This window comes from Meles meles, chromosome 5 (assembly GCF_922984935.1).
Source record: "Meles meles chromosome 5, mMelMel3.1 paternal haplotype, whole genome shotgun sequence".
NCBI lineage: Eukaryota > Metazoa > Chordata > Mammalia > Carnivora > Mustelidae > Meles > Meles meles.
In genome coordinates, this window is record NC_060070.1 from 101542994 (window position 1) to 101569403 (window position 26410).

At 40.5% G+C, this 26410-nt stretch overlaps 1 long non-coding RNA gene across 2 annotated transcripts in view; it reads left to right on the plus strand.

Annotated features, from left to right (window-relative positions):
• The first annotated feature begins 9520 nt into the window (after window positions 1-9520).
• The window catches only part of LOC123942635, a 30005-nt gene continuing 13115 nt past the window's right edge, over window positions 9521-26410 (plus strand). For both annotated transcript variants that reach the window (XR_006818446.1, XR_006818445.1), the window contains exon 1: window positions 9521-9602. This is a non-coding gene — a long non-coding RNA (uncharacterized LOC123942635). The remainder of the gene's footprint in view (window positions 9603-26410) is intronic.

Sequence of the window (26410 nt, forward strand, 5' to 3'; positions counted from 1 at the left end):
TGCAAAAATAATTTACTTCTTAGAAAAGAGCAATAAATTATTGGAAGTCTAGATACTGAAATGATTCTGAATTTAGTCAAACTTATAGATCATTAATGTCAATAAAACTAATCACATGTCTAATCATAAAAATGAATCCATGAGTCATGTCTAAAAAAATTTCAAGCAAATTAGTAGTGCTACTAGGAAACCAGAGTAAATATGAACAGTTATTGAGAATAAAAGAAGCAAAATAATTTTGATTATTAATTTGATTATTTTGATTAATAATTTCATTATTTTATAGTTCATTGTGAACAGGTGTGTGAGATTATTAGGTATATTCACATTATGAATAATGGCATCAATAAAAGAAAGTTCTGCTGACCACTGAAATAAGATAACAGGATATGGTTTAGCTTGTGAAATTTTAATAAATTGGAAAAAATGGTATTAACATAAAAATGCTTATGGCCAAAGATATGATAATGGAGCAAACATGGCTGGTGTATATAAGGACTTAGAAGCCAGTATATCCTCCTAAAATTGATTATGCCAAATTTACGCAACACTCAGCTCATAGTCTTAAGATGAAAAAATATTGCTTCTGTGAATTGAAATGTAAACTATTTTTAGTATAGGATAAAGCACATATAGTTTTTTTGGTGAATTCAATGTCAGATGTTTGTCTTAAGAATGATATTATGGGGGGCACCTGTGTGGGTCAGTGGGTTAAAGCTTCTGCTTTGGGCTCAGGTCATGATCTCAGGGTCCTGGAATCGAGCCCTACATCTGGCTCTCTGCTCAGCAGGGAGCTTGCTTCTCCCTCCTCTCTCTCTGCCTGCCTCTCTGCCTACTTGTGATCTCTCTCTCTCTCTGTCAAATAAATAAATAAAATCTTAAAAAAAAAGAATAATATTATGGAACACCTGATGGCATAAAGATCAATTGTATCAAGGCACTTTATATACAAATTTAAAATATTTATCAAATATGAAAAGATATAACATCAAATGACAAAATACAGTATGCAGTAACTAAAAGCATCTCGGTGTAATAGATCACACATATTTATGAGACTTATGTGTATGGAATGATGTTTTATTTATTTATTTAAAAGATTTTATTTATTTACTTATTTGTCAGAGAGAGAGAGAGACAGCACACAAGCAGGCAGAGTGGCAGACAGATGCGGAGAGAGAAGCAGGCTCCCTGCTGAGCAAGGAGCTCCATGTAGGACTCGATCCCAAGACCCTGGGATCATGACCTGAGCCGAGGCAGAGGCTTAACGCACTGAGCCACCCAGGCATCCCTGAAATGATGTTTTAAACCAACAAAAAAAACTTAACAAAGCTGTATATTAAAAAATCTATGACTATACATAAAGTTACATGCTTAATAGAATGCCTATCCCTTGCTTAAAACAAGTTAATAAATTCCTTTTAAAGCATATTTGATGAGTGTAAAACTTGAATAAGAGATATGAATATACTTCCTGAATTTGAAATAAATGAAAAAGAAAATAAAGAAGTAAAAAGTTTACAAATTACTGCAGAAGAGTTTCAATTATTGTGAAAAAAAATGCACATCAAACAAAACCTATGAAGAGTATAAGTATCCTAATTTCACACTTGAGGTAGAGATAAGAAAAATTAAATAAAGCATTTTCAGATTTTAAGTTTTTAACCAGGAATCTGTTATTTCTCTAGATTACATCTGATTTACAAAAATCAGCCACTGATTTGGCTCTTAAATATTATGACAACTTAAGTCCTATAGAAATTTCATGTGAAATAGTTTTAAGCAATATACAATATCAATAACTTGAAATGTAAAATCGGTATTGAGTTTGGATTTTCTAAAACTGACTGACCAATTTTACTAAAAGCAAGCTTCTCCAAACTTGGAAGTGATCTTTTTTTTTTTTTTTTTTTTTTAAGATTTTATTTTCAAGTAATCTCTACATCCAACATGGAACTCGAATTCACAACCCTGAGATCAAGAGTTGTGTGCTCCACAGACTGAGCTAGCCAGGTACCCCTGGAAGGTGATCTTGAGATTTTTTTTTTTAACAAAGCTAATCTTAGTGCAATAATCTTTTTTTAAAAAATATTTTATTTATTCGACAGAGAGAAATCACAACTAGGCAGAGGCAGGCAGAGAGAGAGGAGGAAGCAGGCTCCCTGCGGAGCAGAGAGCCTGATGCGGGGCTCGATCGATCCCAGGACTCTGGGATCATGACCTGAGCTGAAGGCAGAGGCTTTAACCCACTGAGCCACCCAGGCCCCCCTTAGTGCAATAATCTTATGTGAAAGAAAATGAGATAAGCAAAGAAGTAGATTTTGAAAATACTAATGATGAGTTTGCTTCCATTAAAGCCAGGAAAGTAAAATGACAATAAATTGTGTTTTGGTATAAAAAAACTTTTATACTTTTTTGTTTGTTGTTTGTTTTCTTTAAAGATTTTATTTATTATTTATTTGTCAGAAAGGGAGAAAGAGAGAAAGCGCACAAGCAGGGGGAGCGGCAGGCAGAAGGAGAAGCAGGCTGCCCAGTGAACAAGAAGCCTGAGGCAGGACTCGATCCCAGAACCCCAGGATCATGACCTGAGCCAAAGGCAGATGCTTAACCACTGAGCCACCAAGGCGTCCCAAACTTTTATATGTAACTGTGAATTTTAATATACCTATTTTCCAAATTTTCAATATTTTTCAGCTACTTAAATGTTCTAGAAAGAAAATACCCATAAAATACATAAAAACATGTAGGTAGGGGGACATGGTTTTCCTTTTGCCGTAGGCTCCTTGTGGCACTGCAATGGGAATCGTGCTCAGTAACAGAAAGGAACAAACTCCTGACACAGGCCACAGCACTGCGGAATCTCTAAAGTATCCTGCAAAGTTGGGAAGCCAATTCAGAAGGACCTAAGTGACATTTGGGAATAGAAAAAACAATAGGCATAGAAGGCAGATCACTGGTTGCCAAGGGCGGGGATCGTGGAAAAAGGACTGGCTGTATAGGAACAGGGAAGGATTTGGGGGTTGAGAGAAGTGTTCAATATCTTTTTTTTTAAAGATTTATTTATGTATTTATTTGAGAGAGAGAGAGGATGAGCGAGAACATGAGCAGCGGGAGGGGAAGACGGGGAGGGAGAAACAGGCTCCCTGCTGAGCAGGGATATGACGAAGGACCCCATCCCAGAACTCTGGGATCATGACCTGAGCGGAAGGCAGACGCTTAACTAACTGAGCCACCCAGGTGTCCCGGTAGTGTTCAATATCTTGACTGTGGTTGTGGTTACACAACTGTATGCTTTTGTGAAAACCTATAGAGTTGTGCACATTTCTTTTTCTCTAAAAAAGAGTGAGCATTTCTTTCTCTGTGTGAACCTTAGCTTTCACAGCAGAACAGCATGTAAAAAATTCTCCTTGGGGAGGATGGCTTTGGCTATGGTAAGCAACATAAATTGGTATTAACGTTTCTAGAAACAAGGAGACCAGTTTAAACCTAGTAGAATAGATTATAGATAGAGAATAGATTAATAGATAATAGAACAGATATAGAATAGAATAGATTAATAACCCTGTAGAAAGGGTTCACTCTGAATTCCTTTTTGTCCTTCTTGATTATTGCGGTTCTCCACTTTGCCCTACTTCTTTTGTGGCCTATTATCCAAGTAACGTCTTATGTGTTTATGGGGTCTACATGTTCCTTGCAAATAATAGACTTAAGATGTGAACGAGTCCTCCAGAATTGCCTAACTCCACTTGAGGCCGAGAGGGTTCAAGAGGCTCTTGAGAGCACATGGTTTTTCAAGGTTGGGCTTAATTACCTTTTAGTAAAATCTTGGCATAGGGACAGCCATATTCAGGGTGCATGTCAGAGCAAAGACTTTTAGTCTTTGGAGGTTTTCGCCCACATCTCAATTATGTTTTTCATTATACTCTTGGCAAGCTGGCTAGATTGCTAAATCACATGGAGTTCCCCTAAGACTTTGTGTATTAGGAGCTGTAGGATGTCCTCCCAAGCGACTAAGAGTAGTAAACTCTTATAACTCTATATTTTGCAGCTTGTTTCATAGATTATGCCTTTATATAGGCATATATAAATCCCTTTATAGAGCATGATAACTTGGGGTTGGAAGAAGCTGTAGGGCATTGTTATTCAAAACGTGGTCCTCTAGTTAGCATCTGTGTCACCTGGAACTTTGGGGAAAAATGCAATCAAGAGCTCATCTGCAGGCCTGCTACATCAGAATGCATATTTTAACAGCTTCTGCCTCCCCACTTGCGTGCACATTAAAAACGGAGGAGCGCTGCCCTGGCTGTCCCCTGCCCTCGTCACTTCCGTGGGCTCAGCTCTCCCACGGCCACCCTGCAGAGAGCTCACGTAGGGTGAACATGCTGCATTTTTGTACCTTACAATACTCTTTGTATTCTACTTGTGTGATATCTGTCCTGTACAACATAATACAGATATTAAACAAGATGACACATCGGATACCTTGGTTATTGTTTATCATGGGGATCAGTGTGTTACAGTAGGAGTTTGATCATCACTCAGAGCATTCACAGAGAGCTACTAGGTTTCATTTGTATGGCAACAGTGGTCTCTGCTTTGATTATTTTTAGGCAGAGGATCATCTCAGAGTAGCAAACAAGAGCAAAGATTTCTCGTGCAGTTACTTTAGCTTTTACACTAGACATCCTGTGGTGATACTGGGGGCCAGGGAGGGGCAAATATTAACATTAAGTTGTACTACTCAGTGACATTTCTGGGACTACCTAGGACTAGTTTAGCATTCAAGTGCATGTAGTGTTTAAAATTGAGAAATAATTCTTTTTTTTTTTTTTTAAAGATCTTATTTAGTTATTTGAGAGAGAGAGAGAGAGAGAGAGAGAAAGCACGGGCAGGTGGCAGGGAGGGGCAGAGGTAAAAGGAGAACCAGACTCCCCACTGAGCAGGGACCCCCCCCAATGCGGGGCTGGATCCCAGGACCCTGGGACCATGACCTGAGCCGAAGGCAGATGCTTAACCAGCTGAGCCACCCAGGCATCCTTAAAATTTAGAAATAATTCTTGATGCCTTCATCGTAAGTGACTACAGAAATGGTTTAAGTTCCTTAATTCTAAGTAGCATCCTAATTTGACCTTTTTCTAGGTTCTCAAAATTTTAGGATTTCTTTCTTTCTTTCCTTCTTTTAATTATAGTTATTTAAGCCACTATCCCATGCTTTTTGCTAAACTATGTATTTACATTGAGTTTATCTTTTTCTTTTTTAAAAAATATTTTATTTCTTTGAGATAGAGACAGAGAGAGAGAACACGAGAGGGGGAGAAGGTCAGAGGGAAAAGCAGACTCCCTTCAGGGCCGGAACTCCATGCGGGACTCATTCCGGGACTCCAGGGTCATGAATGAACCAAAGGCAGTTGCTTAAGCAACTGAACCACTCAGGGGCACAAAGCTATCTTTTTAAATGTGGTTCCACAATCCCCTATTCAAACCATTGAACAGAAGTGTTTAGGAATTCAGAAGTTTTAAATGTAGACGGTACTGTTTATTACGTCCTATTCCAAGTAGAGTCTGGGGCAGCACTCCTTAAACGTTACTATTTCTTTAACGTATGAAATAAATGTTCACACTAATTCACGTGAATGAAGACTCTAAATATTTTTTTCTCTGGTCACATAATGTTTTTGCCACAAAATTGGTTGTAACATTTTTTCTGTTTTCATAGTTTTTGTCTGCCTCACTTTTACATTTTGCAGTTGTGAATAAAGAAAGACTGACTTGTTTGCCACAAGAAAACGAGAGGAGATTTTCGGAGTGCTTTAGTTCACTTTTTGGCTATAAGTAGGATGGACTAAGCAAAAAATGAATGGGAATATGTGTTTATCAAAACTAAGATGTGTTGGAATAGTCCCTAACTTTCTGAGTGTCTTATCATCAACAGAATTGTAGTGTCACGTGAGGCCAGGGGTAACCCCTGTATCAGCTGATACCAATATTCATCCCCTCTCTCTTTCTAAGAGACCCTAATTTTGTCCACGGTGCCGAATTGAAACTATTCGCTTCATCAGAGGGTCTCGCAGCTGGAGGGGTCACGTGACCCTGCCGCGTTGCCTGAGGTCCCTGTGGAGGGTTTCTGTAGAAGCTTTGGTTTTCCTGACACAGATCGAGCCTTCCTCTCCCTGTCGGGGTACAGATGTAGTGTGTGGGTGTGCAGCAGCTCTCTTGTAGCTAAGCGGTGACAAAAGCCTCATGCTCAGGATCGTGGAAGTGAAAAAACAGGAAAAGCCTGGTGAGCCTGTGGAACAATGTTGGACTTCCCCAAATTTCTTGTCGCACAGGGAAAGCATAGTGTTTAAGCTACTGTTTTTGAGTTTCTGTTATTTATAGCTAATCACATTCCTGAATGCTACTCAACAGCACTACTTTTCCCCCCTTATTTATTTTTATAAGCAATAAATTAGCTGTACCCGCCCGGACTCCCTGGGAGGATAATGATAACTCTGTACCCTGTCCATATCCTTTATTACTTACCTTACCTATCCAAAATGCCTTTAACTTGTGTTGGTTTTCAAGGTTACCTCCAATCCATGAAGAATTACAACACAAAGCTTCTCTACTCAGTAGCTTTTGGTTGCTCTTTACCTGCAACATGTATTTACTCAGGTAAAATGATGCCCCTTTTCTCCCAATAAAAATTGCTATCAAACAAGGACTGCAGAAGTTGAGACAAAACATATAGAATGATGGGGCACCTGGGTGGCTCAGTGGGTTAAGCCTCTGCCTTCAGCTCAGGTCATGATCTCAGGGTCCTGGGATCGAGCCCCACATCGGGCTCTCTGCTTGGCAGGGAGCCTGCTTCCTCCTCTCTCTTTGCCTGCCTCTCTGCCTACTTGTGATCTCTCTCTGTCAAATAAATAATTAAAAAAAAAACCATATAGAATGATTCTTTTAATTTTCTTAACTAACTTTAGAATAATCAAATCATTTGAATTGTCAAATTCGTATTTGTTTCCTTCATTTTTTTCTCTATTCTGAGGCAAAATTTACAACAAAGTTTAGTTAGTAGTTGGTCAGCTTAATGCTCAGTTAATGCTCAGATCAGTAGATCATAACTTGATCCATACCATTTAACTCTCTTTCAAATCTGCATGCCCTTTTCTTAAAATGTTCTTTTCTTGCCTTACAGATTCTCTTCCTTCCTTATCTCTTTGACATTTGAAAGGTTTATTTTAAAGTTCCTTTCAGATGGTTCTGTCGCATGTGGTTCATTGAGTGTGGTTTCTTCTACATGCCGTCTGCTGACTCTCTCCTTCAAAGGTAATCAAGACCTCTGTTTAGGTCCAATTTAATCACAGGGTTGTAGAGAATCTTCATGGGTTGGTTTCTTGTTATAGAAATGTGCCCCAACACAAATAGAATTTAGAATATAATAAAAATGGCATTTCAAATCAATAGGGGAAAGGCAGTCATTTAATAAATGGTGTTTGTAAACTTGAGTGATCATCTGGAAAAAAATGGAAATTATATCCGCAGCTAACATCTTATACCCAAGTAAATTCCAAGTGATTCAGACATTTCAACAGACAAACAAAAACTATTAAAACACCAAAAGAGGGGCACCTGGGTGGCTCAGTGGGTTAAGCCTCTGCCTTCAGCTCAGGTCATGATCTCAGGGTCCTGGGATTGAGCCCCACATCAGGCTCAGCAGGGAGCTGCTTCCCCGACCCCCACCTCTCTCTGCTTGCCTCTCTGCCTACTTGTGATCTCTCTCTCTCTCTCTCTCTGTCAAATAAATAAATAAAATCTTTATAAAAAAAAAAACACCAAAAGAATTCATGAGAGAATCTCCTCTTATAATCTTTGAATGGAAAGGTCAGAAGCCACACAATAAAATCCAACTGCATAAAAATCTATATGGCAAATGCTAATATAGGAAAGACAAGAGAGAAACAAGAACTTGGGGGAAAATGTTTACAAGACACTTCACGATTAAAAGCTAAATTTCTGAGTATATAAGAAGTATCTTCAAAAAGTAAACCAACAATCAAACAGGAACATGAAGAAATGGTTTGAAAGAGAGTACACAGAAAAGGACCTACAAATGGTCCTTATATCCATGAAAATATGCTCAGCCACACTCACAATAGGAGAAATGCAGATTAAATCTACAAAGAGGAAATTTTTTATTCTTACCAGATTGGCAAAGATCCAAAAGTTTAGTAACAGCCTGCATTGGTAAATGTGTGAGAAAATGGGCCTGTGGAGCTTAAACTGGAAAACTGTGTCACTGGAGTAACTTTATAAATCTATAATAATTGCAAATACATATGTCCTTTGACCCAAAGTTCTGCTCTTAAGAATGTTTTCCTTTCCTCTGGTTGGAATAACATTATCTAAAAGTCTATCATAGCAAAAAATTAGGCAATAAATAAATAGGTATCAGTAGGGGATTGGTTCATGAAAGGAATACTCCTCAGCAGAATAAAGATCAGGAAAGTCTTGAATAGGAACAATATCTGTGATATCTCTGTGTGTGTGTGTGTGTGTGTGTGTGTGTGTGTGTGTGTGTGTAAAATGCGAGGTAAAGGACACTATGTGTAGCGCATTCTATAGACTTGTGTGAGAAGGAAAATTATGTGTACGCATGTGCATTGGCATGCATATGAATAAATATTTCTGTAGAAATGCACATGAAACTGGTATCTTTGATGGCCTTGGGTAGAGGTGTTGAGTGACTGAGGTCAGAGCTGAGAGAGAAATATCTTTCAAATGTATTGCATTTTTAAAAATTGGATAAAATTAAAGTATGTATCTGATAGATTCAAATCGTATAAGGCTCAAGAACAGACAAAAGAGTGGTGATAGAGGTCAGAACAGCTTGATGTTTGTTACCCTCGTCCTTGGTAGATACTGGAGCAACGAGGGAAGTTGTGGGCCCATGTGTGGTGTTCTTTCTTATTTCTGATGAAAAGTCACCCCGTGTTGACCTTCCTTCCATGTCCAGCTACCATTCCATTTTTTTAGAGTCACGCTCTGTGTGGATGGGCAGCTGTGTACCTAGACTCATGAATAAGTACACACCCAGCTATGAATAGACCGAGTCACATGCTTTTAAGAATTTGATATTGGACTTTGCTTCCATAGTGAATGGATTTCTAAACATTAGCTCAGTGAAGCTTTGAATATTGTACAATGAGACAACAAAAGCTCCCATCTAAGAGTGTGAACCAACAACAAATTCCTTTTGAGAAAGAACTTTGATCTGCACTGAATCACTGCCCACTTCTGCCATGCAATCTCTCTTTTTTTCATGTAACAAATACATTCTTCCTGCACCAAATATGTGTTTTTCTAGCAATATTGGTGAGGTTTGATAGAGCAACACGTGGGTCATAATGGAGTAGTAATAGGTACTGGTGCCAAAGAAGTTCAATGGTGCTGAGTCACTGTGATTTGGTAATTCTCTAGTGAGAAGGATATATAGAGAGCTCGACTTTCATTTCCTTTCTTTGGCTGAAGTAAGCTGGAGGCATGGTTACATGCCTTTTCATCCACTAAAGCTCACATTTCAGGTGCATCTCCCTCACAGAATGAAACAGCGAAGCGTGCAGGTAACCCTGTCCCCAGGGGAAATGGGTCTGCCTGCCCCAAAGACTCAATTAGATTTGCCTGGGAATTCTGGGTAGGGGGTAGAGGAGCTGGGATTGATGTCCAAGCACCAGAACACTGAAATTTAGATTAATGAGCAAAGGCATGTGTGTATGTGTGTGTGCGTGTGTGTGTGCGTGTTTCTTAACCTCACTACTAGATGTTTAAAAACTTACTCACCGTTGAACAGAGTAGAGGTATTTCAAGTTGCTATAGAGAGAAGATGACAAAAAAAAAAATTATCTTCAGGAGCCAGACAACTTTTTGGAGTATAGTAGGAGAGTTCTAACGGAGGTGAGATGAAGCCCTTCTTGGTAATAACAGCAAGGTCCACCTGGCAAGATTGGTTGTGACAAGTGTTGACAATAGGGATAGAATAATCAACTGAGATCATCCTTCCTTGGTGTGTGTGTGGGTGTGCGCATGCACGCGTGCACCATAGCATCATAGTAGAGTCAAGTCTTAGAGTAAGACAATACTCTAAGACTTACAGTGAGTCTTAGAGTAAGAATGCCAGAAAGTATCATGGAAATCCAGGATCCTCTTGGGATAAAAGAGGAACTGGAAGTCTGGGGGCTTCTGGAAGTCTACTGAGTGGAACCCCATGTGTCACTAAAACAAATTTTCATTAATTTGATGTTTGTTATCCTTATCCTTGGTAGCTACCAGAGTAATGGACTGTAATTATCTGCCAGTTCCATAGGATTAGGGGGCTCCTTGACTAAAGGGATCATATTAAATTTATCTCTATATCCCTAATGTTTAGCAAATGTTTTTACTGAATTGATTAATAAATCCATTGTCTACTTTTTTTCTGCAAAACTCTGAGATGTGATGAAAAAATTCGTGTCTCAGTAGGACTTTTGCTTGTACACAGAGTGAGCACTACACAAGTGTTAACTATGCCTGCCGTGATTACTATTATTTCTAAGTTTGCCTTGAACCTTCATATAAAACTTTAACTGACTTTGTTATTTTTATATGATCACATTTCTTTGGTTTCTTCCTTTTACTTTTAATTTTTTTGGTGGGTTATTTTAAAATTTTTATCTTAAGTGGGCTCTGCACCCAATGTAGGGCTTGAACTCACAACCCTGAGATTAAGAGTTGCATGCTTTACCAACTGAGCCAGACATCCCTCTGGTTCCCTCCTTTTATTTAACATATATGCAGTATCACCATATGCACTAAAATTTGAAGTTTTATTTCTAGAATCCCCATAATTTTCTGCACAAATGTATTTACTTCCCATGTTTCCTGTTTCTTCTGAATGTCTTCCCAATGACTGGAGTCATGAAAGCTGTCCTCAGGAGTAGATTTTTTTTTAAGATTTATTTATTTATTTGAGATTGAGAGAGAGAGAGAAAGAGAGAGACCACACACACACACACACACACACACACACACACACACACACACGGAGACGCAAATTTTCTGCTGAGTAGAGAGCCCGATGTGGAACTCGATCCTAAGACCCCGGGAGCATGTCCTGAGCCAAAGGCAGATGCCTAATTGACTGAGCCACTCAGGCACCCAGGAGTTGATTTTATATCTATGGCCCTGGTTAGACATGGAATTTGTAACCAGTGTATAGCTTTACTTAAAAAGCATCCTTCCGGGGCGCCTGGGTGGCTCAGTGGGTTAGGCCGCTGCCTTCGGCTCAGGTCATGATCTCAGGGTCGTGGGATCGAGTCCCGCATGGGGCTCTCTGCTCAGCAGGGAGCCTGCTTCCCTCTCTCTCTCTCTGCCTGCCTCTCTGCCTACTTGTGATCTCTCTGTCAAATAAATAAATAGAATCTTTAAAAAAAAAAAAAAAAGCATCCTTCCCTTCACCTCATTACAGTGTCCAATTACCATTTCATTTTTCACAAATATCTGCGACAAGATGCATAGTGTGGGGAAATCAACATTTCTACCCTACTCAGCTTCACCTCAGCTAGGGATTGCCTGACTTCAGCTTCACTGCCTATCCAAACACATCACTTTCTATAAAGCTTCAGTGCTTTTCTTCTGACCCTGAGCCAGGAGGCTGTTTTCATTCTCCTCTTTTCAAGCTTAGTTGGTTTGCCATTATTAAAAAAAACAAAATGAAACAAAAATCCCTCTTCAACCAAAAGTCTTTTCTCCTTTGAGATAGTCTCTTCTTCCTGACAATTATGACTCTGAACTCATTTTTTTTCCAACCCAACTGGTGAACAGGCGGGGTTAATGCTGATCACACTTGGTGTTCCCATCCTTTAGCTTCCAGAACTGAGCCTTAGGCTGTCCTCCCTCTGTTGATTTCAGTCCCCTGTGTGTGGTTCCCAGAGAGCTGTACATCTTTACTCTGCTCTGGACACTCTTAACTCCACTTAGCCCCTTGGTTTTCCTTTTTTTTTTTTTTTTTAAAGATTTTATTTATTTATTTGACAGAGATCACAAATAGGCAGAGAGACAGGCAGAGAGGGGGGGAAGCAGGCTCCCTGCTGAGCAGAGAGCCCAATGTGGAACTTGATCCCAGGACCCTGAGATCATGACCTGAGCAGAAGGCAGAGGCTTAACCTACTGAGGCACCCAGGCACCCCAGCCCCTTGGTTTTCTAAACCTGTTTTAAAACTCATACATTCAAGGAAAATCTTATCTTCTTGAACTTTCCCTAGTCTAACAGCTCTCTTGGGTTTTGTGGGAACAGTGTTTTTTCAATGTAGTACTAACAACACGTGTGCTTCTTAGTCAAGATTCTTAAGCTCTCATCTTTTCCTAAATGGGTATTGCTCCCTGAGACCCTTTTTTCTATTTGGGTTCTTGCCAAAATGCATATGATCTTCTAGACGCAGTGGGTACGAGCTACCTTTTGGTAAAAGTGGATAACAATTAAAAATGTGCTATTTACTCCTGCCAGCTAAGTCAATATTTAACTTACTTAAAATGACTCAGTGATAATTTGTTCAGATACTGCCATTTCCTGCTTTCAGGGAACTGCTGTCTGTTGCTAACTTCATTGCCTCTCTGGGTCTTCTTTTTCCACTTAGATCAGATGGAGAGTTACGGGGCTTATGAATTAGACCAGAATGTTGTTCTTATGCATTTTACTATCTGAATCACATGCCAACCTATCATAAAGGCCAGATAGTCATTCGCCAGCCTGAATGCTTATAATAGTGGTGAGGAGATTTATTTGTGAGAGAAAGAACCCATAGAAGCTTCTCATGCCAGATTGCTGGGGTTGAAGTTCAGGTTTTGCCACACTCTAGCTGTGCAATTTTGTCCAGTTGCTTAACTGCTTTGTGCCTCAGTTTCCTGTTATAAAAAGGTATAAAAAATAATTGTATTACTCTCCTGGAGTTATCATCAGGAGCCAATGAGTAAATATATGAAACAGAGTGAGCTCCATGTAGTACAAGCTACCACCACTGCAACTACTATTTTTAGGTTTGCTTTGAGTCCTTGTATGTGTATGTGGATTCAGATGTTGAAAATAAAAACTCATGAAAATGAATTGTTGTGTTTATTCACCCTCAAGGAATAGATTCTGGGAGGTTAGAAGAGCAGACACGGGGATACTTGGGTAGCTCAGTCAGTTAAGCATCTGCCTTCGGCTCAGGTCATGATCCCAGGGTCCTGGGATTGAGTGTCCTGCATCGGGCTCCTTGCTCTGTGGGGATCCTGCTTCTCCCTCTATCTCCCGATCCCGCAAGTTGTGCTTTCTCTCTCTCTCTCTCTCTCTCTCTCCTGCACACACACACACACACACACACACACACACACGCGCGTGCAGATAAATAAAAAAAAAAAAAAGAAAGAAAAAGAACAGGGTCACCTGGGTGGCTCAGTGGGTTAAAGCCTCTGCCTTCGGCTCAGGTCATGATCCAAGGGTCCTGGGATCGAGCCCCACATGGGGCTCTCTGCTCAGCAGGGAGCCTGCTTCCCTTCCTCTCTCTCTGCCTGCCTCTCTGCCTACTTGTGATCTCTGTCTGTCAAATAAATAAAATCTTTATTTAAAAAAAAAAAAAAGAACAGACACCAAGTTTCATCTGTTAAGGCAAAGCCAACACCAGAAGGGGTTGAGAAGAGTATAAATGATAGTGCGCCTGTTCTAGGGACTGTCTGCACTCTTCACAAGCATCACTGTCCAGACAAAGAAAGGCTGACGAACTCTTCCAGATGAAAGGAGATGAAAGAGGCATGGCAGCTAAATGCAACTCAGAATCCTGGGTTGGATCCTAGGTTGCCATAGAGGACATGATTGGGGAAAATTGGAAGAATTCGAATATAGACTAAATGGTAGATAGTGATTATGGTATTAATGTTAAATTTATAATTGCAATGTGGTTATGTGAGAGGATGTTCTTGTTCTGGGTGTGCGTATGTGTGTACGAGAGAGAGAAAAGAGTGAGATGAAGAGAAAGAGTGTGCTAAAACATTAACATTTGATGAATTGGGGTTACAGGATTCTTTTTCCTGTTTTTGCAACTTTTCTATAAATTTGAAACTATTTCATTTCCTTTTCTAAAAAGTGAAAAAAAATTAGTCTTGTGATTTGGAGACCCAGTTTTCCAACTGGAAAGATGGAGAGTTTTAATTTATGATCTTTAAAAGTGATGATAATATTTTCTGAGCTGCAGATTGGACTATTTTGTCTGAAGAGTCTGTTAAAATGTTTCAAATATAAAAACCCTCCAAAGATGGTATATTAAGACACACATCAAAGATAGTTCTGTTGAAAATAATAAAAATATATAAGAAAAAATAACTTAATAAGATTACATTTATTGGTTAATAAGGAGTTGTCATATATCCATTTCAAAGTTAATGGTATATTCATCCTCTTGCTGCTATCAGTACATACTCTGTGGGATGTTTTACTACCTAAAAAAGACAAGATGAAGGAAAATAGATAATATTTCGCTCTTTAGCCCCGAAATGTCAGGGATATGAATGTGTATATGCTTATACTTGAAGTCATAACAAAAGGGTATAAAAAAAATTGGCAATAGGGTGAGGGAAAAACATTAAAAACTATACTTTGGATTATACCTTGTTTTGAGAATTTGATTTTAGAAACATGTAAAGATTTTATGTAATGATAAAAATCAAATTAAATTTCAAAAATAATTCCTAAAAACAGAAAGTAAGCTAAAAATTACTGTGTTTAGTTAGTAGCTTAACTATACAGAGAAAAATTATTTCCAGTGGCTTAATAAACAGTAATTTAACATATAAACAAACCTATTGTGATATATCTTGGAATAAAAGAATTGCAAGTACACGATTATATGATATATATTAAGTATAGTATATAGTTTTAATACAATAAAATATATGTTATACACACACACCCCTACCTATCTACATATATCTACATATATATCTACATATATATATATATCTTTTTTTTTTTTGCCAGATTGCTGGAATTTCTGGGATATTCTGATGATTCAGTAGGACAGAATATGGGACAGAATCCTGGAAAAGAGGACTTAGAAAATCTAAGATCAGAAATTGTGAACCCATCTAAGGGTTATGTGTTACTGAAATTTGCAAGGTGACTGACTGCCTTTGCTGGCACCCAAACCTGATAAGACTAAAACTTTATTGGAAAAATCTTTTAAGTAAAAGACTAGTTTATTAAGTAGAGGTATAGGGTGTATGCAAAGTCTTCAAAGCTTGGAAATAGAAAGTTACAAGCAATTCCTACATAAATTTTTTTGTCTTAAATATATGTATAAATGTAAATGTATCTCTCTGTTTAGTTCCTGAAAACAATCTTTTCACTTCCCAGGAGTTCACACTATTGCTGAGATTTGCTTTCTTGCAAGATTTTCCAATGATATAATAGTCCTTATTTTTGAACTGTGAGGTAGAAAAAAATAATTTGACAGTAAGATAAAATTTTGATTCTAAGATGACTTAGTAGAAGATTCTGAGATGTGCACTGGAATATTTTTGAAATGTCCTTCAAATAGATAAAATTTAAACTGGAAAGAGTAAAAAGTTAAACATTTTCTATTTATAAAAAGTCAAACAATTTTTCCTCACCTGGTTAAAAAGTTGGTACCGAAGTCACTAAATAGCTTCATATAGTAAACAATTAATCTTTTGTTGGATTCATTCCTAGTTCTATTTCAGGAAATTACCTTTGTTTTCCCCTTTGGTTTCCACCTCTATGTAACTTATGTTATCAAGCTATCTTTTTAAAAATCTTCTAAGTGGCCTTTTAGTCTTTATGGAATATGGTGCTTGAATAACTAACTCACTAGTTAAATTTAAAAACTACTACCAACTAAGGGCACCTGGGTAGTTCAGTTGGTTAAGCCTCTGCTTTGGACTCAGATCATGATCCCCAAGTCTTGGGATGAGCTTCTGCAGTGGGCTCCTCGCTCCCCTGGGAGTCTGCTTCTCCCTCTCTCTCTGCCTCTGTTGTGCTCCACACCCACCCGCACCCCACCCGGCTCATGCGCACCTGCGCTCTCTCTTGCTCTCAAATAACTTCTTAAAAAAAAACAAACAAACTATAACCAACTAAAGATTGACACGATGATGTGACTTGCATTACTGTCTTCACATGAACAACCAAGATTTTATTTTCTAAGATACTTCAGAGAATGAAATGCCCAGCCACACTCTCAGCTAAGTTCTCTCGAACACATCATCTGGATTTGGTGTTTCACCTGCATGGTCAAAGCTTTGAATCTGAAAGGTCAAAATTTCTTGGAATCAAAAGTTACTAAATGAACAAAATTTATTTCAGGAAGCAATAGATTTAAAGTCTTTGCCAGCAAAGACTCAAAGAGATTTATTAAGGCTCTAAAATGAATAATTTAATTTTCGTTAACATGTTAAGGGACATTTTGTTTCTCCCAAGGGACTCTGAATTGGCTAAGCATTTAACAATAAGAATGACTTTAATCGTTTTTTTCCATCTCAGTACATAAACTCAGTTACTTTCATGTCATCACATTGTCATTCCCAAGTAACTTCTTTCACAATAAAATGTTATCTGCCCAATTCTGGTTTTGATCCTTATGTAGCATTGTACTGAGTTCTACTGCTCAGCATCCTGAGGTTTTCATCAGAGTCCATAGTAGGTATATGGAAACATATTCTCCCCATGAGGGCCCAGAAGCACCCTGGAGCAGAAAGGCCTCCATCATCTGCCCCTTGCCTCGTAAACTTGTCCTTCAACTCCACGCACTTTCGGACCTACACTTACAGTAGCTCTAAGGAGGCAAGTACTTTGTTATCTGAGAAGGGAAGGCCAGGACCCCCCCTCAGCCCCAGGAAAGTGTGGAGAGGCTTCCGGGTACCTGCCCTCAGCCTGGAGATGTGCATTCCATCTAGTCAGCAAGAGAGAGAGAAATCACCATCGAGAGAGAAGAAATCTCCATTTTTAAAAATGTTAAATTCCAGTAGATGTACCACACAGTGTTGCATTAGTTTCAGGTGTACAATATAGTGATCCGACACTTCCGTACGTCACCCGGTGTTCCTCATGACAAGTACCCTCCTTCATCCCCATCACCTGTTTCACCCATCCCCCGCCACCTCCCCTCTGGTAACCATCAGCTTGTTCCCTGCAGTTAGGAGTTTGTGTTTTGGTTTGCATCTCTCTCTTTTTCCCTGCCTTTGCTTGTTTTTTGGTTTGTTTCTTAAACGCCACATAGGAGTGAATTCATATGGTATTTGTATTTCTCAGATTCCACTGAGCATTAGAGTCTCTAGCTCCATCCATATCATTGCAAATGGCAAGATTTCATCCTTTCTGATGACTGAGGAATATTCCATTGTATACATATATACTACATCTTCTTCATCCATTCATCAGTCAGTGGACACTTGGGCTGCTTCCATAATTTGGCAATTGTAAATAATGCTGCCATAAGCATTGAGGTGCATGTATCCCTTTGAGTCACTGTTTTTGTGTTTTGGGGGTAAAAACCCTAGTAGTGTGATTATTGCATCATGGGGTTGTCCTATTTTTACTTTATTGAGGAATCTCCACACTGTTTTCCACAGTGGCTACACCAGTTTGCATTTCCACCAACAGTGCACGTGGGTTCCCTTTGCTCCACGTCCTCGCCAACGTTACGGTCAAAGAAATCTCCATCTTACACACTAGGAAATTGAGCCCAGGGAAGGCACGGGACTACATAGTTGTGTCTGTCAGCCTGTCTAATCCAAAGACTTTTGTCTGCACGACTACTTCCTGTGTGAACTGGCACCACCCACAGTCACAAGGCAGAAGGCAGAGCCTTGAGGAAATGACCACTGACTGATATGTGTTGACCAGGCCATGGGCAAGAGGGAGATCAGGCAGTTGTGGATACATGGGGGTGGAAAACAGGAAGTTAGCACAATAACGTGGGAGGTGGGGCTCTGCAAGAAGCTGGGGAAATAAAATTTTTCAAACTTTGCATTTCCTCATTAAGGCCGGACCAAGTAGGATCTTGTTTTATAGCAGGAATGAAGCAGCCCGACTGTCTGTAGGGCAAAACGTCTTTGTAGAAAAGCCCAGTAAGTATCCTTCTCATGAAACAGTCTTTTTCTAAATTTAGGGTCTTTTCTTTTATGTGCTTTGTAGAATGGAGTGTGTGCATGTTTGGGCGGGAATATATTGGCCATAAGTCTCCGTCTTTTATTTTTCCTGTCCGTGTAGTTTAGTGTCCCTTTTCCTCTTGGTCTGTCAAAAGATATTGGTCAAGGGGGGCACCTGGGTGGCTCAGTGAGTTAAACCTCTGCCTTCTGCTCAGGTCATGACTTCAGGATCCTGGGATCGAGTCCCACATTGGGTTCTCTCCTCGGTGGGGAGCCTGCTTCCCCCTCTCTCTCTCTGCCTGCTGCTCTGTCTACTTATAATATCTCTCTCTCTGTGTCTAATAAATAAATAAATCTCAAAAAAAAAAAAAGATACTGGTCAAGGGAGCCAAGCAAAGTGCCTCCTTCTATCCAGTTACACACTCATATATGGGTAGGTAGATGGCTGTGTTAGGTAGGAGAGCACAGATCTGATTATAGCAAAACCGGGCAGCACAACTGTAGCTCCAGACACTGAGGCAATCTTTCTGTCCCCTTCCACTTCCCATGAGGCACTGCGCTCTGATGGCTGGAGGGAGGCGGGGCATGGGCCTGTCAAAGATTTTTTATTGCTCTCCACTTGTCCTTTATTTACATGCCATTTCAGCATCACTTGTTTGTAAGGATTGAAAGCAACTGAAAGCAGCTCAAGCAAAGGAGGGTTCACCGGAAGGATCTGAGCTTATGCCCTGGAGTTCATTTGCAGGAAGGGTGTAGGGACCTCCTGGGAACCCTTTCTGGCTTGCACTATCTCCCTAATTGAGGTCCCAACGGCTCCAGCTGTTTCCTAGGACTGTTGGAGCAAGGCTCACCTCATGACGTGACTACAGGGTTGTAACAGCTACACAATTGGCTCAATTTTATTTTAAAAAAGCGGTGTTTGTTCCACTTAGCCAACGTGTTCCAAGTTGTTGCAAAGGATGCCGCAAAATGCTTGCAATTAAAGTCTTGTTCATTCACAGTCATTTAAAAACATTAAATGAATTGCATTTCATTTTCATGCATGTGCAGGATGGGGGGCTGTCATATCAAGACTGGACGGTCAAGTAGGTAATGATAGAGTGCCAAGATTCCAAAAAGGTTAGGAATCGTGTTGGGGGTGGGCAAAGAATTTGTTTCCCCACAAGGCATGTGGCTTCGAGCCAGTGTACCTCCTAGTTGGTTTCCTTCCATTCCCTTCTGTTTTCTACCCCATTCTTGTAGTCAGTTGAATCAGAGGAATGAGGAGCGTGAGGCACCTCTGTTAGTCTTTTAACATCCAAATAGTTGTTACTTCTGAGAGACATGGAGACTTGTCGGGGTTGGGTGTGCTGTTCTGGTTCTTATCCTTTGGAAGTTTAAAAGTCTTTATTTTTTGTATTGGATATTTGACCAGAGATCCGAGTCCAGAAGGTCAGACTCAGATGGTGAACCAGTGGGTTGTTAAGAGCTACATAGAGGTCATTGAATCTACACTGATCTTGAGTGAGGGACTAAGAATAAGGAATGTACAAGAAACTTAGATTCATTTAAAGAAATCATATAAATGGAGTGATCGGGAGGATAAAGAATGGAAAGAACTTCTGTGGTCTTTGTTCTCGGGAAAGGGGCAGGTTGGTCACCTCTGTTGCTATGGCTGTGATCCTACTGTCCTTTTCATCCCACTGTAACCTCCAGAAGATGGGATTTGATGAGTCATGCACACTTGCAGAGGGTTTGGTCAGGACAACACCGAACTACTGGAACCGTCAATGGTATCAGCAGTAAAAGATCAAGAGATGCTCTTTGGTCAGATCTGATAAAGAAATGACTTTCAGAGACACAGAGATATGGCAGCAATTTTCTGCCATCTTAGGAGAGGATATGCACTAGATCACGGCAAGCATTTGGGTGAACCCCTCCATCTAGGCTTGGGGAGAGTTCAGGCCCCCTGGCAGATGGGTGGGAGAAATTTCATCATCCTCCATGTTTTTCCAGTATTGCAGTATCCAGAGCTTTTTAGTTTTAAGGCAAGGGTGGGACAATATATTCCCAGTCCATTTGTGAATGACCTCAGACAATGAGGTAGGGGAGAGGAAGATACCACTTTTAATCCACCCTGGAGGAGTCCCTAAAGCCTCATGATTATCTCAACTCTTTGGTCTAATTGAAGGGTGGAAATATAGTGTTCTTTTTTAACCTAAACTTGATTGATTGATTGATTGATGAATTAATTGATTGATCTGTAGGCATTGGGGACTTAAACATGAAAATCATATGATCAAAACTCTTAAGGAGCTCAGAGTTTAAATGAGGGATATAAACATTTATGATATTTGTGATAAGGACTACAATAAAGCAAATAAAGATATAAGGAATATTCTGGTCTTTGCATGGGACATAATGTCCCTGGGAGGTCCTTTGCCTGCAAGCCAATATGGGCCCCACTCCAGCTCCAGCTATTCTAAATGAGTCTAAAGATAACGTATTACCTCACACCTGGAGCCATGCCCACAGTCTGAAATTTCCCAGTGGCTACCCAGTTATTGGTCTGGTCCCTACAGGCCCATTAATTATTATCCATCCCACAGTGTTACTTCTGGAACAGACACCAGACAGGTAGTATCAGGAATAGTACTGCATGGGTTTGGCCCTCACGATCTTTGAAACAGGCCTGTTTCCATTCTGGCTCTTGCTGGGGAACCAGCATCTTCACTTCCTGATTTCTATCACATGCCTTCCTAGAGCCCTGTCCTAGGCCAGCTGGTAGAAGAGCTCAAAGGGCAAGAAACCAGGCATGGAGGGACCTGATGCTCAAGAAGCGAGCAGCCAACCCTCAGCACATCATTATAATGGATAATTTAGGAAGGCATGAAAATAGATGGCCCCGGTGGAGTCACACTGGGTTAACAGAAGGTCTCTTGCTCTTAGTGGTTCCTTCTGGGCTAGTATTTTCTTGCTGCACACAAAAGCGTAAAAGACATTCTGTTAGGAAGATGAAAAAAAAAATGCTTGTTTTAGACAAAGCTGGTGAGGATTTAAGGATCACCTATCCATTGGCCATACTGAGTTTCAGTGGCTTAAAAATAAAATAAGAAAAAATAATCTCAGGCAGTCTTTCCGTCTTCAAAGGCAAATCTTTCAAGCCTTTCTTTCCCACCTGAAAACAGGAATTGAGAAATAGTAAAAAGAGATACTGGAGAAGACTAGAGTTCCAGCATCCAATACTGTTCTTAGAAATAAATGCTTGGTTCCAAAAGTTCTCTGAATACCACGTAGCCCTGAAGAAACTACAATTGCTGGCTCAGACCTTGATAAAATAACATATATTAGATGCTTTTCATTGCCAGGCACACTTCTAAGTGATATACACCCCCCCACACACACTATTTATATACATACTATATACACTAATACACTATGTATATAGTATGTAGTATATAATGTAAATATATATTATAGTACACACACACACACACACACACACACACACTAATTTCTTTATTCTCTTAGAACATAAAGGATAAGCAGACCTTTCAATTTCTGGTATGTTCTAAGACAAGTTAACCCAGAAACTGTTATGGAAAAACAGATTCAGCAAAAAGGGACCAGCCAATATGTTACGTGGAAGTCCCCATGGCTTAGTGGCAGGGATTGGAGTGGTGCCCTTAGGGGAAAAACGATGAGATCAGAGCAGACAGGGAGAGATCAGGTCTGGCACTTCTGCAGCAGGCCTGGATTCAAAGATGAGCTGATGGGAAGCCAGGCAGACAGTTCGACTGAGGCATTCATCCACAGGGGCTGGCCAGAGAGGCACAGTTTGGATTGAGAATGTGGGTGCCCTAGATCAAAGCAAGAGGCCTGTGGAAGGGGTGCAGGGCCCTGGAGGGCAGTCTCAGCCATGGGATAAAGCGGCAGTGACTTTTTATAGAGCGCTGTGTGTGGGGTACTCTCTGGGAACCCTGAGAAGGGCATGGGGTCTCTAGCACTCTTTGGGTATACCCTCCCACAGTCTGGATCCAGGCAAAGGAAGGGACAAAGTACAAGAATCACGAGAGCAGGGAGAAGCTGTGCCAGATTTCATCCCAACACCAAAAAATAGTTGCAAAAAGTAGAAGAAGAGGATTTTTATTCCCTCCTGGACTGGTATTCAGTCTTCTTTTCCATCAGGTCTCGGATTCTAATTGTTCATGATACTGACTTTTGGCATGGGGATGATTATGATTACTCAAGGTTTTGGTAGTTTAAATCCCACTTGGCTCATACCAATAGGCACTAATGCCAAGCTTTTACCACTGAATCCAAAGACTTGTTAAAGACATGGCAATGCCAAGAGATTTGCCGCAAGTCACTACTTGTAACCCGTTCTGCTTGCTGTCTTGTGGTATTCTTCAGTTCCTAATCCCCTAAATCTAAGTAAAGGGTTGGCAAAGTGTTTCTGCTAAGGGCCAGATGGTAAATACTTTAGGCTTTGCTGGCAACATTCCAGTCCGCCATTGTGGTGGGAATCTGCAATAGACAGTAAGACTATGCTGCGTCCCAGGACAACTTTATCCACAAAACAGGCAGCAGTCAGGTTTGGCAGGTGGGCCACCGTGGCTGAACCCAGATAGAAATACATAGACAGATAAATACCCTTTCTACTCCCCACGAGCAACTGTCTTATTCTAATTGTCTTTTCCTAAAGGACGAGGGGAAGGAGGAACCATTTTGTCTGCATGGAACTATAAGACACTGTCATTTACCTTCTCTCTTACATTTGTAACTTCCAAAGCTAATGGCCTTAAACCAAACTTCTTGCCCACTTTTAAAAAAAGATACAGAAGAGGCTGGAATGTATTCTGGTGGGTTTTTTAATTTTAAATTTAAAAAAGGGGACCTCATTTGCTATTTTTTCCTCCCATCTAGTGAATAGTCTCCCCACACAGACAGCCTCTGTGAGAGGCTGTAAGAGTTGAGCAGCATCCCTTAGGCGGCCTCTAATCTTTCTTTTTCGGAGATTCACTGGCAACAGTGACCGTGTAAATAGCCTTTGTAATTTTACTCTCTTTGGAGTGGCTTATCCAAGTAAAGAGTTAACAGATTTAAAGATGAGGCAAATGTGATTCCTCCTAAAATGCAGAAAATTACCAGAGAACTTGAGTGAGAAACTACTAGAAGAGAGAGATCCTGGCCAAAATCAAGTCCAAAGGTTAAACACGTTTGCCCTCCTTATCTAAGGAATGAAAACGCTCAGACTGCAAGATAGCACTAGGTTGACTCTAGATTCTCTTCAGCAATTAGCAGATTTACCTCCTGTTACTGGTTGGACTCTGCCTTCCCGAAAGATCCAGTGAATTGCTGACTCCCGGGACCTGTGAATGTCACCTTATTTGAAATTCAGGTCTTTGCAGATGTAATCGAGTTAAGTTCAAGTCATTAGGGTAGATCCTTATCCAGTATGACTGGTGTTCTTGTAAGGAGGAAATCCGGTCACAGACCCACACACAGAGGAGAGTGAGCAGGGAGAAGATGGCCACTTGCCAACAGAAGCAGAGACTGAAATGAGGTAACCACAAGCCAGGAAATAACCGGGAGGACTGGTAACTTCCAGAAACGAGGGAAGAAGCGTGGAACAGGCTCTCTGTCAGAGGCCTCCAGAAGGAGCCAACCTTGTTGGCACCTCAGTTGTGGACTTCCAGCCTTCAGAACTGTAAAAGCACATGCTTCTATTGTTTGAAGCTGCTGTTTGTGGTAATTTGTTATGGCGATCCTAGAAAACGAATTTGCCAGATGTCAGATAACACATCGATTCTGTAGCGCGCTCCCCTCTGCTCATGTTCATTAAATGTCCTCCTCCTCACCATCTGGATATCTCGGTAGTGGGGTAAGCTTAGTGATTCTGTCCTCATAGGCAAAGGCTACATTCTGATTTTATTTTAAGGTATCTTGCAGGTAACCTGGGACTTTCAAAGTCCAATGGAAGTGATCATTTTAATACTTTCCCTCTTTTCGTGATGTGAATTCAGAGCCAGGGCAAAGGCAATTTGGCAAACGGTCAGGAACTGATAGTATGACTGAAAGACCTGATATGTCAGCTATTGTTCTCCTGTACAAGCTTCTTTGGGTCCTCTGAACTCATGAAATATAACAAAGCACTGTATTGTCCAAACTTTTCTGAATATATGGCCAGTGGTCACGTAACTCCTTTTGTCTTCAGTGGTGCCTGTCAAACAGGAATTCTCCGGTGTCTTTGTTTCCCTTTAGCAGTTTCCCTCTAATGTGACTCATCCTTGATGACATGGTTATAGAGAAGGCCAGGTACCCGGTAGAGCAGAATGGCATGGAAGCATGGTGGAAGTCAGGCTGAGATGCAGGAAGGAACATTCCCACACAGAAGAAGTCTGAAAGCTGACATTTCTTTGAGTGAGTCCCATGTGCCAAACACTCCCCTAGATGCCTGACAGCAGATAATGGTTTTATTCTTTTAAGGACCCTAAGGGGCAGGTGCTATTGTTCTCCCCCTTTATAGCTAAGGAACCAAATTTTTGGAAACGGTAAGTAAAACTTACCCGAATTCACAGGGCTGGGGTGGGTCAGGACTAAGATGATGAACCCAGGTGTTTCGGTTGCAAAGTCATTTCTTTAATCATTACTCTGTTTCTTTTCTACCTGGGAAATACTCCCATCCTGGATATGGACATTGTCACGTGTTCCTCACTGAAAATCAGTGTTTTTTATGTCCTTTTCAGCTAACGCAAACTTTGGATCTGTGTACTTGCCCAAGATGGCAGGTTGTCTTTGCAGGAAGGGGACTGAATGGGAGCCTCTGGATTTCAGCTCTAGAGCCTTGGTGATTGGATGATGTTTCAGAGGTCTCTTGACCGTTGAATGACCTAGGCCCCACGGGCACCATTTTTAAGCAGTCATATCTTCTTGAACTAGACCCACTAACTGGAAATATCACAATGTTTACAAAATTAAATGCTTTATTTTTGTATCACGTTATTATACAATAAAATTAATGGTTGTGATTGTGCGTGATTGAATGCAGGTCTACTTACCTCTGTACATAACACATCATCTGGGGCGAGGTATCAGAGACCCAGGAAAGAGAGGGCCAGAGTCCAATGCCTCCCCTGAGGGACCTCCTACAGGCCAGTGGCTCCTAATGTTGAAGCGGTCAGGAGGAGAAAGGATTAGGGAATGGAGGGGTCAGAGTTGCTTCTAGGACCTGGATTTCATCCCATTGGTCCCAACACCCCCTATTCATAACCATTTTTTTATTAAAACCCTTTTATCCTAAAATGACTTTCATAGATAACATAACCTACTTCTAGACATAATTAAAAGTCAATGTAATGCCCCAGCTTTATCATAAAGAAAAAAAAAAAAAACAAAGGAAAATAAGGAGAAATTACATAGTGTGATATTTATTGCTCAGGACCAACTGTAGGAAAGTCATAATGATGCAGTCAGATGCTTGCAGCCGAATGTGCAAATGCAAGTATGCAGGATATAAGGTGGGTGTGACTTACACCCCGAGAGTGGCCTTACCTCTGAGGTGAGTCTCCTGGTGGTGAGTAATCTACATAAAGTTATTAGTAAAACAGCAAAAAAACCCTGATTAAAACAACAACAGGGGCACCTGGGTGCGTCAGTGTGTTAAGCCTCTGTCTTCGGCTCAGGTCATGGTCTCAGGGTCCTGGAACCAAGTCCCTCATGGGGCTTTCTGCTCAGCAGGGAGCCTGCTTCCTCTCTCTCTGCCTACTTGTGATCTCTCTCTGTCAAATAAATAAATAAAAATATTTTAAAAACAACAAAAAAAGTTGTCAATAAAACAACATACAATTTCCCCTCAAATTTTTTCCCCAAGAATTTGCAATTCTTTATTTTTTAATTTTTTGAGAGATTTTATTTATTTGTCAGAGAGAGAGAGAGCACGAGCGAGCACAGGCAGGGGGAGTGGCAGGCAGAGGGAGAAGCAGGCTTGCCACTGAGCAAAGAGCTTGATGTGGGACTTGATCCCAGGATCTCGTGATCATGACCTGAGTTGAAGGCAGAGGCTTAACTGAGGGTGCCACCCAGGTGTCCCTCCCCTCAAATTTAGTGGCATTGCTGAGATATTCAGCCTATATCAAAACCAAGAAAAAACACTGCTTATTGTGGGAAATAGACCTGAGTCCTGAATTTGTCACCTACTTGAATTAATATGACAGTTAAGTAGGATGTGGGACTATTTAGTTGTGGGGCCATCTCACACATTTCACTGTATCTGCCA